General features: G+C 30.1%; 1 long non-coding RNA gene across 3 annotated transcripts; it reads right to left on the bottom strand.

The window, feature by feature from the left end:
- Positions 1-9,184: 9,184 nt before the first annotated feature.
- LOC123899180 lies at positions 9,185-12,706 on the bottom strand. Of its 3 annotated transcripts, none has more exons than XR_006805530.1 (8): positions 12,347-12,706; positions 12,201-12,232; positions 12,071-12,099; positions 10,913-11,524; positions 10,492-10,659; positions 10,036-10,109; positions 9,690-9,832; positions 9,185-9,395 (listed from the first exon to the last, which is right to left on the bottom strand). It is a non-coding gene; the product is annotated as an uncharacterized LOC123899180 (long non-coding RNA). The 3 variants fall into 3 exon arrangements; XR_006805529.1 differs by having other exon boundaries at positions 9,742-9,832; positions 10,913-11,031; positions 12,347-12,700; XR_006805531.1 differs by lacking the exon at positions 10,913-11,524 and having other exon boundaries at positions 9,742-9,832; positions 12,347-12,698.
- Between the last annotated feature and the right edge of the window lie 1,236 nt (positions 12,707-13,942).

Below are 13,942 nucleotides of genomic sequence, written 5' to 3'. Positions count from 1 at the left end.
GGAGGTTCGATTTCTGCTCATGCGCATGGAGAAAATTCAGTTGGAAGTAAAGACCTCACTTTGTGTACCCCACAAGTTTTCCGAGGAGATTGGTTATAATTATTGCTAACGGCGATGGAAATTCATGATAACCCAAAAATATGCTTTTTATTGTATGGATCTAATCTCAATAGTCAAACACAAATTAGGAGTCAATTAAGTGCCACTATTTTGGGCTAACATTTGTTTTGTTATATGTCCACTACACCAATAGATAGCAAAGTATGAGTCCAATACACTAAAACAGTATCATTATATATATATTCAAATAGATTTTGCATTTCAAAAACAAGTTCTATCCAACAATAGTCAACAAAGCAAGCAACTTGAGTTCATACATAGATATCAATTTTTTTTTTTCATTTTCCCAATTCCCTTCATATTACCCAAAAAATCAAAACCATATGGCTAAAAGAGGCCTCAAAATTTGTTTGATTGTGTCTACATTGTTCTTGATCATTGTCTCAATTGTGACTATAACCTTGATTTTTACAGTCTTTAAGCCCAAGGATCCTACTATTGGTGTTAATTTTGCTCACTTTAATTTCCTTTCACCCAATATGCCTATGAATGTGACTTTAGGCATGATTATCACAATAATGAACCCAAATTATGGAAGCTTCAAGTATCAAAATTCTACAGGTTATATCACTTATAATGATACTATTGTAGGGAATGTTCCAATTGAGTCACAATTTGTTCCTTCACGTAGTGAAATTAATGTGAACACTTCAGCAAATTTTATGGTTGGAAAGTTGATACAAAATCCAAATTTTTGGTCAGATATTATAAAAAATAAGATGAGATTTAATTTGACATCAACAACTGAATTGCCTGGGAAAGCAATTGTTTTGAAATATATTAAATTGAAGGCTATAGCTTCTTGCTCATGTGACATTTCTGTTAATATAACTTCCAATGGTGTTGAGAGTAATTGTATATCTAGAATCAAGCTTTTTTAATTTGGAAGCAAGTATTTTGTGATACAAATGTAATTTTATTTATTTGTGTGTAATTTCAAAATTAATGGACAATTTTCAATATTTATTTTTAATATTTGTACAGTATATATATTTGAAATTTTTTAGGTAACAGGATATGATCGGTTCAACATGTTTAGCGACATAAAGAAAATTGTAAAATGGAAAAGTAATACAAGATATATGACAGGAAAAAAAAATCAAGTTTTGCTGAGTCTTAGATTTGAAACATCAAAGAAAATGATATGAAATTTTCATCTTGGCCAATTGAGTTAGTCAAACGCTTTTAAATATTATATCATTTTCCATCATTGTTATTGACTTATTATATATGTCGGTCTTTTTTTCTAGTAGAGCGCATATAGTGTCTAGAAATTTCAACTTAAAAGTAAATAAGTCAGAATGTTCGAAGTTCGAAACTCGGCTCTTGCATATATAATATGATGTCGTTACAACTGAGTTAAGCTAACCATGACACATTTCAGTCATGTTACCTCTAATGAATGAACGACATGCTTCAGGAGTGGATTTTGTCCTTGAATTTTTCTCAAGTGCAAATCTAAGCAATTGAAATTTTATCTTATTTTTAATTTTGGATGGTGATGATTGTGTTGGACCTCTGGCTCTCCTATCACCGGAGAAGATTCAGTCCCTTCACGTATGGGTGGATCTACAGCCCAAATACTTGTCCAAGCTCTGGTAATATTTTTTTTGGTATTTTACATTTTAGAAGTTATTTTAGGGCAAAACTGAGTTTTTTCAATGCAAAACTGAGTTTTTTTTTAAACAACTGAGATGGTAGTTATTTTAGCCGCCACTACTTTCACGCTCATTATAAACGTGTTTGATCACTTTGATGGTAGTTAATCTCTCCACATCATGATCTTTAAATATGATGGTTGATTTTTTTTTGGTTTAACCACATTATTCGTCATGTCACTATGTCACTGATTAAAGGCTTCTATTTACGTTCTTGTGAGTTTAATCCAGTTATAGTAGAAATATTGCATTAAATATACATGGGCCGAGGTTTGAACCTCAGATACCCCACTTATTCACTTTAAAATTGAAATTTCTAACCACTGGACTACTTGATAAAAAATGTCTTCTCTTTACAAAATAGTCTGTCAATAAAAGGATGACCAGAATATATTTGCAGTTGTGTAGAACACATGCTACATTATGCATATTCCATCCTTCATATCTTGCAATTGCAAGTATCCCTCTCAATGTAAATAGAACTTGACATTTTTGGATGCAAAATACCTCGCATTGGTTTAAGGTTCTTTCAAGATTTATACTCGTCGTTTCTTTTTTGTTTTATGAATTAGTTTAGTGGTTTGTTAGAAATTCCATTAAAAAGTCAATAAGTATAGTGTCCGGAGTTCGAATTTCAATCTCCATATATAATGCAATATATACCTACCAACTGAACTAATCTCGCAAAGAATTACTTGTCGTTTCTTTCACAACCTAAAGTTAACTTTACCTATATTTCTAGTTTTTTGAAGGACCTATATTTCTAGCTGTTATGTGGCTATTCATGAATTCTATTTTGTCCGAAACCTTTTCTAGTTCATCCAATGATTCATTTTGCGTAATATACATTGAAGAAAACCTCAAAAAAGAAAAAAAAAATGTAAGCATGAAATAATACTATTAACATGTACATATAATAATAGATTCCATTAAACGTTCACTACATCTTAGATTAACACTACACTCATTAACTATTGGGTCTTTAATATTTGTGTAATCATACAAGTCATCTCACATATATGTTGATCAATATCATCTCTTCCAACCAATATAGAACTTAACTCACACTTAAGTTCTATTTGGTAAAAATAACGGCTAACTGATAAGCTAACTTATAGCCTATGGTCGATAGTTTATTGTTTCTAACACAAACTTAGTTAATGTACAACCAAATCAAGTGACTTCAACCTTTGAAAATTTTATTTAATCTTTTAATAATTTTTTCTTTACATTTGAACATTGGACGAAAGAAAGAGTAGTGAAAAACATGAAGAAGTTTATTAAAAATTAAAATGGTTTTTTGAAAATTATACGTAATGACAATTATATTTTGAAAACTAAAGTTTACCTTAAATATATTTTAAATCCCTATAAATATGCGACTTTCTAATTAACTTTTTCTTTATATATATAAACATTCTAAATTAACTTTATTCTTTTACTTAAATTTTGGGAGTTTAGACACCCATATAATCCGCAATTACAGATATGATTTGGTGTTAAAATATTAGAGTTAGTTTTTTTGGGTGCAATGAAGAAACGGCCAAAAAGAGAATGTGGTCGAAATCCCTAAGCTTCGCCGCCCAGAAAGATACGTTATTCGTTACATTGTTGGATATTGTTCTCTCATTTCTCTTGCTTGCCGGCCATTTTCATAAACAATGTCAGAGAATGTCCAAGTAAAAATTACGTATTTAGTCCAAATTTTTTATTATACACACTCAAAATTTTTTTTATAGTACTTCTTCTAAATGTAAATATAAATAAATAGTTAATATGAAAAATTAATCTTTGTCCCCGTGAACTTAACTCAGTTGGTAGGGATATCACACTATATGTTCAGGAGCTCGGGTTTGAATCCAGGACACTCCACTTATTCATCTTTAAGTTGAATTTTCTAGCCACTAAGTTTTTTTTTTTTTGACTAATTCTAGCCATTAAACTACTTGACAAAAAAATAAAATAAATTAATCTTAAAAATTGTGCATTCATTTTTTTTTTTTGGAATAGATAGGTATTGTTTCTTATACAAGCATTCTCTCTCCTCGTTAAAATATATATTTTGTCGGACTCATTTATAAATATATAGAATTATTGATGAACGTTGAGTTATTGATGGGATCCATATAGAGTTTTTAAGAGGTGTTTAGTTGAAGGGATTAAATGTTTATTACGTACTATTATTAGAAGATTATATACGAGTGATATGTACATATAAGACTCTGTTAAGAAGTCTTACATCAGATGTGAGATGACCTTGATAAGTGTTTATAAGCAAGTGAAAATCCTCACCTTACAAGCCGGTTTTGTAAGTATGAGTTAGGCCCAAAGCCCAATTCTAAGATGGTATCAGAGCCTCTCTCTGATCCGTTGGGTCATATGTTATCAGGTTTCCGCTATCGGGCCACCCACCATTTACATCCATGCACCAAGCCCAATAGTGCTGAGCGTGAGAGCGTGTGTTAAGAAGTCTCACATCGGTTGTGAGATGGCCTTGACAAGTGTTTATAAGCAAGTGACAATCCTCACCTTACAAGCCAGTTTTGTAATGGTGAGTTAGGCCAAAAACTCAATTTTAAGAGACTCATTTAAATACAAAACTGGATATCTCCATTGTGGATGCTCTTATTGAGAGAAGGGAAGGGGGGAGAGATAAAATTGACAATTTTGATTAATTGTTCGTTTAAGAGATATTTTTAGCTTTTTTTTTGTTTTGACAGAAAGATATTTTTAGTTTATTTAAGCTAATATTCTGAAATCAATAATTGACATGTAAAATATTTGTAAACGATAATCAAATAATATATGCTATCAATTAAATTAACAAGAAACATTTAGCAAAAAGCAAATTAGACATTTCTAATTGATTTTGTATAAAAAAGTCTCTCATGCATGTCTTCATGATTGTAAAATCGCATTCTAGATAAGTTCAGTGTAAGCAACATGTACAGTGTAAAATCGCTCTCACTTTATTCTTGTCACGGGGTACTATAGGAAGATGTTTTTCTACAAAAGTCAATACAAGTAACTATACACAAATTAAATTACATCACTTATTCAAGCCACTAAGTTTGGTCTAGTGGTGAAGGATTTGAATAATATGCAGGAGGTCCTATGTTCGATCATCTCTGACTCCATTGTAACAAAAAAAAATATTACATCGCTTATCAAAAAAATTAAATTAAATTAAATTACATCAAAAAAAGATATACACACAATTGCAAGGTCTTGAATTTAAACATGAAGACGATGTTCAATCTAGCAATTGAAGTATACATAATTTATACTATAGCAATTGGAGTAATTAAGGTTGGGATTTTTTTTTTCAAGTAGCATAATGACTAGACTCCCACACTTTAAATTTGAAGTAAACAATTTAGAATTCAAATTTTGATCCTCCAATATATTTCTGATAGCCACCAAATAAACTATATACTTACAGGACTACCAAGAACTTATTTTTTTGTCAAATGTAGCTTAGTGGCTAGAGTTTCACACATTTAAATGTGGAGAATTGTGGAATCCGGGGTTCGAATCCTGGCCACGTCAATAATATCCCCGGTAGTTATCATTTGAGCTACACTTACGGGGCACCGAAAACTTATTTTTAATCATGCGCAAATGGAAACAAGGTTTAAGTTAGTGATGGCAAAAATGAAGAGATAAAAATAAAGCGGATCTTTACTCTCTTTAACTAATTTGTTTTTTATTTATGGGTTTGAGTTAGACTTAGACCTTTAATCTACCAACTCATCACACAAATCACATCATTAATAGCCATTTAACTATTTGATTGGTTACCTAACCTGTGATGATAAACAAATTTTGAAGCCAGATTCAGATAATGAATGAATGATTGTCATTTCAATCTAGCTAGCTAGTGGCAAGTTTATATAGTAGAAGAGACTTTACACAGTATTTGACATAAATGAATTTTATTTCTCTTGTTCTAACTTATCCCATAATTATAGTCTAATCCAACATTGTCAATCTCAAAAACATTAATATTGCCATGGCAATGGGATGCAATTATACACATATCACTGTCAAAAGGTTAATTCACATTTACATTATTATTTTATGATGGTGAGTGGTGACTATAACAAAGCTTATACACAAAAACTATTTTCCCTTATCAATCAACATTGAGTTGGTCCAGTTATGATTGACGCTGAATTTGGTAGAAAGAACCATGATTTCATCCACCCGTAATTGCAATCAGAAGGTGACTTGAATCACTTGATGCATGAACTGACCCCCGAATCAAATTAGGTGATCCAGTGAGCCGGATTATGATGGTGAAAAAAAACAGAATATTCTCCCTTCGATTTTGAAAATAAGCAAAAAAACAACTTTTTAAGTTGATAAATAAAGCATATATCTTGTCAAAAAATAAAAATAAAGCACGTAGTTGAACCGTTTATACCCCCTTAGTCTTTAATATAAGAAACAAGTCATTTTTAGATTTATTGAGTATCGTATGTATCTGATCTATATTAAGAATCAGATACATAAAATATTCAATGTTGTATACTCCCTCCGTCTCTAAGTCATGTTAATTCATCCATTTACATTATTTTTTTTAATAACCAAGTGACTAAACTCACACATAATAGTTAATCTAAAGTTTAAATTCCATCTCCTCCAATAATATCTTTAGTATCTACTAACTTATTAGCTATAGGATTAAGTCTACCGAATAACTTTACTAAATGTTTTGTGAATAATAAAAATTGTCATGACAAGATTCAAAAATTATATTTTATTTTTCTTTATATTTGATCCTTAGTAAAATTTCGTCTAACTTCAAACCTAAAAACTTTTCTTAAAATTTCTTCAATGTTTTTTAACTCACCAATTTTATTTTTCTTTATATACTCAATTATTTTATTTCAATGCACGCACACTCACAATGACCAAAATTCGTAATCTTGATTGTAATTAATAATGGAGAGGGTGAAAGACAATTAGTAGACAACAATGGAATATTTAAGTAAAACTTTTTTAAGAAGTTTCTATTCTTCGGTGCTTACCTGTTTTAAATGCTTAAGCACATGGCGGGGTCTTAATTTGTTGCAACCATTTATGAATATATTCTTTCATTAATCACTGCCCATGGCCAGCATGAGGTAGGAGACGAAACTAATTTTTTAATTTGAGACTCTTTCTTTTAATTAAACTAAATCAAGTCATTGAGCTCAAATGGTTAACGAGTTTCACTAAAAAGGACGGATTTCGGGAGATCCCGGGTTCAATTCCTGAGTGAAATAATTTTTTGGTCAGACTTTACTTACCTCGTGACTGAACTCTGGACTACTAGGATCTCTTTCCCTAGGAACTAGAGAGTTATAAAAAATAAATAAAAAACTTTTAAGATAAGAAGGAAGCTTGCAGAAGTATCTTTGGTGATTCTTTGTTTTGATTTTCTTCTTGCTTGACTATAATATTTTTTTTTATCTCTCCGGATCCTAGAGAAAGAAGGCCTGATAATCTAGAATTCAGGTGTAAAATAAGTAAAATATAACTAATAATTATTTACACTAAACAATTCGTACCAAAGGGAACTCATTAAGCACTTAAATCTAATATATTTATCAGTAAAGTATTATATCAATCATTACTACATTCACCGAATGAATATATAGATTGTTTAATTTGTTTATTCAATCATAGGGGAATCACCAAAGAAGACTAATGTTCAAGAGAATCACATAGCATAACTAGCTAGGTATATGTGTAGCTTAATCAGTATATTTTTTCCAAGTGATTAAATCAATGAGGCAAAATATCAACATAATCAAGTTACACAAATAGTATACGGAAAAAGTTTTTACTAATTTACCCTTTAATAATTTAGAGGTATTTGCTTATCAACCAATAAGAACAAGTTATGCATGTCAAATAAAAGTTGATTACAAGTTAGTTGTGGATACTATATGCAAATATCTTTACGTGGTTTGTTCTAATTGATTGTTGGACAAATGCCCCGAAATTGTCAAGAGATAGAATATGCCTAAAAAAAAAAAAACATGTATTTAATCGGTTAATAAGTTTACTTGATTTGTATTGAGGTTTCGGGTCAGGTTATCAAATTGAGTAGATAAAAGTATTAAATATGAAATACTCTCATCTAATATTGATCTTATGGTTCGAGTTCTTCTCACGGGCTTAAGTTTTATAATTGATACTTATATTGGGATTTGTACTGCTTAAAGAGCTACATGTAAGTTGAATTAAGGTACTTCATTAAATATGAAACTTTAGTATTATTAGTCAAGTTAGTTCTTTGAGAAATTTCAAAAGTTTATTATGATTTGCAAGATATATGACCGCAATGCATTATACAATTTGTGTAAGGTGCTCCCCACCCCACTTGTTCACCCTTCCTTCTTGTCCCCCCATCTCTCAACATATTTGGATAACCACTATCTAACACAATATCTATTAGATAATTATATGTTTAATATCACAATTAACTATATATAAGCATATTATTTAGAGATTAGTCAAAATGTATATATATTTTACATGTGGCGCACAATTGTATCTGTATTACTATTACTACCAAATAGAGTACTGCTGCCCATGAATCTTAGTTTTTCCACGTTGTACAGAAAAAATATATACTTTCTTATGCTTTTTCAAAACATTAGAATATTTGTTCCGGCCATCAAGTAATTATGTCATCATTCATCACTGAACATACCTGATTATTATTCAATTAACAATAAATCTTTAGTTTAAGCATTACCGCAGGTGTCAAATTAAAAGAGTGATAAAATTATAATTTAGTAAATTTTCATTTTAATGATCTAATGTGTTTTACATTGTTACGGTAATATCTGAATGTTAGATATATAAAAAAAGTGACCTATTAATTTAATGCCTTAAGGTTTTGAATTGAGATATGGTGTCTCCCTTTCTTATAATCCTGGAACATTACACTACTAGAAAAATCTTAAATACCGACGGGAGAAATCTGTCTCTAAAACACAAATATTCCGTCACTAAGCATGTTAGAGACAGAATTAGAGACAGATTTGATTCTGTCGTTAATTTCCTCGTCTCTAAACTATCAGAGACGGATTTTATATTCCGTCTCTGATTGGAGACCGAATCTATCCGTCACTAACAAATAAATATCCGTCTCTAAACATTGAATTCAAAACACAATAAATCTGTCTCTATTGGAGACAGAATTGTCCGTCTCTAAATTCAAAAAATTCGGTCTCCATAGAGACAAATATTTTCGGTCTCTAATTAGTTATTATTACCATCCCTAATAAATTATTATTTTTTTGTCTATTTAGCAATTAAATGCTTATACAATTTTTTAAATATTAATTTTTATTTACTATTTATAATTCATATAATTCATATAATTCTAGAATGTGAAAAAAATCAAATTTTGATCAACACCAAATTTGTAACATTAACATAAAAATTTGTCGTTCTTACAAAGTATCAAGTGCACCACTGCGGCACTATATAATATCAAAAATACATAACGAAAAGTAACTAAAGCTAATTCGTCGGAATATAATTAGCTTCTAATCTTCATCTCTTCCATCTTCATCAATCAATGTGTGGACTTGGATAGTTTGTTTGGTCTTGAACCTATCGAAAAAAATATATATATAAGTTATAAACTCAACTTAATAGATGTCATCAACTAAAAACAAGCTATTTTATTTTTAGTCTAATCTAACCACAACCATGTATCATAAATTATATTCAAGTTAAGTCTCAGTGCTGCAAGATAAAAATATAAGTTATCTTATTTTGGCAAACTTATAAACCAGAGGTACAAAGCATGCCTATGTGTGTGGGTCACAAATGCAAAAACAAATGGCATTATACAAAGTATCAACTACAGCATAATATCCAAACCAATTGCAAGACTTAACTTACCTAGCTAGTAGAAACTTAATCCAACATATAAAGTTTCTAGCTCATGACTTACATAGTCTATGTCATCTCTAGATTAATCTTTGTGAAGTGTCTTTATAAGCTCTAATTCCTTTATGTATCTTTTACATCACTTTCGGTTTAACCTGTATATTAAATAGCAAAGAATTAAAACGGGAAAGAAGAAACTGAAGATAGCCATGTTCTGATTGCTACAAACATAGGAAGCACCTAAAGCTAGACGATAATCCTCAAATATTTTCAAGTTTACCACTGCAGTTTCTTAATTAGAAAGATAATCTACCAAATAAACATTAGCCAAATTCAAAGTTTCCTTAGCATTTCAAACCTGTTTATGATCCTGAAATAGATATCCAAAGGATTGTGTAGATATGGACAAGGAAAAGCACTCGTAGCAAAAATCTGCATTGAATCAAGTATCACTATGATATAACTTGAGCATAATATAGGAGTTCAAAAGTATAAAAAGTATTATGACTAAGAGCATATAAGAAAATCACAAAAACTTAATAGTTAAGAGGGGTATTTACACTGCACTAGCAGGGATATATCCAAAACAAAACAAGCCTGCAAGTGCTACAATACCATATAATGTCCACAAGGTGTACAGACTACCACTTCTAATCGCCTAACAAAATCAACTAAGAACATTATCCACCTCTAAGCATTAAACCCGGGATATACACATAAAATGCAACAAAATTGCTCTAAAAATAGCTGGACAGAAGACCCAAGAGTAGACAAAAAACAACAAATATATTGAGATAAATAAGGCATTTAATACCTTTATATCATTTGAAGCAGCATATGTATTTTCCCAGAAGCAAGCCTATCAAACTTCTCACTTGATGTGACTACCTTGTTTTACAGCTGGAACATATTGACGTTGATAGAGCTTTAAAGCTTTGAATGACTTGAACAAGGAGTTCTATCCAGCATGAGCATCCTAAACCTAACATCATAAAGTAATGTCAATTTAATAAAGTACTTCTCATCCACAACAATGACAACAGTATGCAGGAATACAATGTTACAATATAAATACACTGCACCAGGCTAAATTTCTAACTATAATTGACACCACCAGAAAAAAAATTCAGTGTAACAAGTATCCAACATGAGCCTCCTAACTTCAACAAAAGTCTAGATCATAAAATAGTGTCAATTTTATAAAGTATTTTTCATCCACAACAATTACAACTTACATTTTTGTGGTAATCAATTAGTAACTAAAGAGCATCCCATCAAACAAGTAATGAGCAAATCAAGTGCTTCAACTCTTCTTGAGTACTAGAACAATGCTAGTATGTGTTCTAATGAGAAGCTGAACATGTGAAAGTAACTAAGTTATTTCATCTGAGGCATAGTGAATATCAAGTGTTCTATATTTAAAGTTAAAATATAACTCTTGACCGAAAAAAAAGAAGTTAAAATATAACTATTGATGTCATTAAAATAAAGAAAAGGAGAACTTAAAATTGACACTACAAGAAAATAAGTTATCTTTATTCTTACTCCCATTGACTTTGAAATAAGGGGTATATCTAATATATAGTATACATAGTTCATTGTTTCATATTGATTGTGGCTTGGTAACTTTTGAGTCAATTAGAAAAGCCTAAAAAGGCTCAACAAGACAACACCACCTGCTAAACAAAACTACAGTAGCAACCACCCTAAACCAGCACTAATAGAGCCTAAAATCCAACGGATAACCGCAAAACCAGAACAGAAGAAAAACAAACAACAATCCCCAACGCGTAACAGCAAAAACCAATACATGAGAACCCTGCCATAACACCAAAACTGAAACTACCCTGCACCAGAAACAAAACAACAATGATCTAGAAACGATAGAGAAAATGCAGGAAAAACACGGATCAGATATCAACATTTAGGCAACAAAATACATCCTCCACTAAATTTTGTCTTCCAAAACAGTACACTTGGTCCCAAGATCACCCGAAGTATAAAAAAAAACTACACACATAGTTAAAAATGAAAGAAAAAAAATCAAAACCTAACTAAAATCAAAACCGCAAAATATGAGTCTATTTAACAAAACTATAAAGCTGATTTTACTAAAGGTGAAGCACATGATGGCCCATACTTAATTACCCTTTAAAAAATGCACAAACACTAATATACACACAAAGATGTTCAGTTTATATTATTTTGAATTTTTTTTTATTTCTCTTGTTGTCTCAAATAATAACTATACTAAACATATTGAAAGCAAATGGAACTAATGATGCTATACAACTCAAATGTATAAAAAAGGGTGTAGAAATAAAAATGAGTGCCTAAAATGAAAATGAAGAATCAGAATATAAAAGCTTGATTTGGATATCATAGAGACTCACGGGTGGATGAAGAAGACTCCTTGGTGTCCCTGAAAAACAATAATAAATTAATATAAAGAAGCTTATAGCAAAAAAAAACCCAACAAATCTGAAATAACTCAGAAAGAGAAAACCTAAATAAACTCCAAACCTCTAAATCTGGTGGAAAAAAGATTATAAAACCTGAAACAACACAGAAAAACAAATTCCAGCAAATAAAAAATTAACGAAAATCAAAACCTCCAAATTTGAGTTTACATAATAACAAAACTATAAAGATTTGAGATTCAACAATACCTTTTGAAACGGACCAGTATGCGTAGAAAGAGAACCTAGCAAGCGGAATTGGAAACAATCCATAAAGTGAAGAATGATTAGGGTCGGAAACAAGGACGAAATAAAACGATTAGGGTTAATGGATTTCTTCATGATTTTAGGGTTTTTTGGGTAGAACCAGATTCGAACAAAAGGGAAAAGGATAGTGTTGAGGAAATTGATGATTTGTGCAACTGCAAACTACTGATTTGAGTTTAGGATTGATTTGAAAAATAAAAGACAGAAGAGGGAAGAGATGAAATATGGGCGCGAGTGAAAATTTTGGAGATTGAAAATATCGCCCGCGTTGCTTTGCCACAATTTCAACCTTTGTCAATTTTCCTTTTTTTTTTACGGTTAAAAAAATTATTTATAGTATATTTAAGTTTATTATTATATTAAGATAAAAAAAAATTTATAAATCTAGTTTTTTTTTTTTGTCAAGAAAAAAAGAGTGGATTTTTTTTTTACAAAATTAAGAGTGAATTTGTTTTAATCATATCGTCTTTAATCTGTTTTGATTATATTTTTAATCATATCGTCTTTTTTTGTATTTATTTTGTATTCTTTCTATATTTTTTATTTATTTATCTTATATTTTATTTAGTGAAATTTTGTTCCAATCAATAATTTGTTTTGTTTCTATTTTTAAGCATATTTTTTTTTATTTATCTTATATTCTTTCTTTTTTTTTTTGTATTTATCTTATAATTTTTTATTTTTTAGGGAAATTACAATAAAAGATATAAAACTTGCAACGTGGTTAAAAGTAATAAGGATAAATTAGTAACTTTGTTGATAATCGATTTAAATATATTAGTAATAGATAATTTTTATGATGGTAAACAAATGAAAAGTATCTTTCGAAATATTTAGAAATCTCTAAATTATAAGAGAAGGTGAAAAACAAAACATCAAGAAACCTAAGAGAAAAGCATTACCTCCGAATTGTGATCGGAGGAGGTAAGAATCGTGACTGGCGGTGATGATAACGTGTGGTGGAAATTGAAATCGTGACTGGAAGATTGAGTTTGAGTGGCGGAGACAATGTAGAGAAAATAGACTGAGTTCGTGAGCGTTAAGTCATTGTGAAGAGAAAAAGAAAATTGTGACTCAGGAAAATGTGTTTTGAAACATTAAAAAAAATCTTATTATAAGAAAAATCATTTTGTTTAAAACTTTGGGCGCACAAAAAAAAATTGGCGTGAAATTTTTGGAGGGATGAATTTTCAATGTTATTTCATTTATAGAGACGGATTAATTCAGAGACGAATAAATTCTGTCTCTGACAAATGTTTGACTATTTTAATATCAAGTTGACTAATTAGAGACAGATATAGAGACAAAATTATTAGACACTGCAAAACTCTGTCTCTAATTTCCGTCTCCAACTATTAATTTTCAATTATAATTATAAAAATGATAAAGTAGAGACGGATTTAGAGACAAAACTTTGTTGAGACAGAAATTTCCGTCTCTAAAATCCGTGACTAATACATATATTTTAATTTCGGTGTCTAACTACTTTTTTCCGTCTCCAATTTTGTCTCAATTAGAGAAGAAATAAATTTCGTCTCT

The sequence above is a fragment of the Trifolium pratense genome, linkage group LG7, assembly GCF_020283565.1.
Source record: "Trifolium pratense cultivar HEN17-A07 linkage group LG7, ARS_RC_1.1, whole genome shotgun sequence".
Classification (NCBI taxonomy): Eukaryota; Viridiplantae; Streptophyta; class Magnoliopsida; order Fabales; family Fabaceae; genus Trifolium; species Trifolium pratense.
The sequence above is the reverse complement of the archived record's forward strand: the minus strand, read 5'-3'. Positions and strand labels throughout refer to the sequence as shown.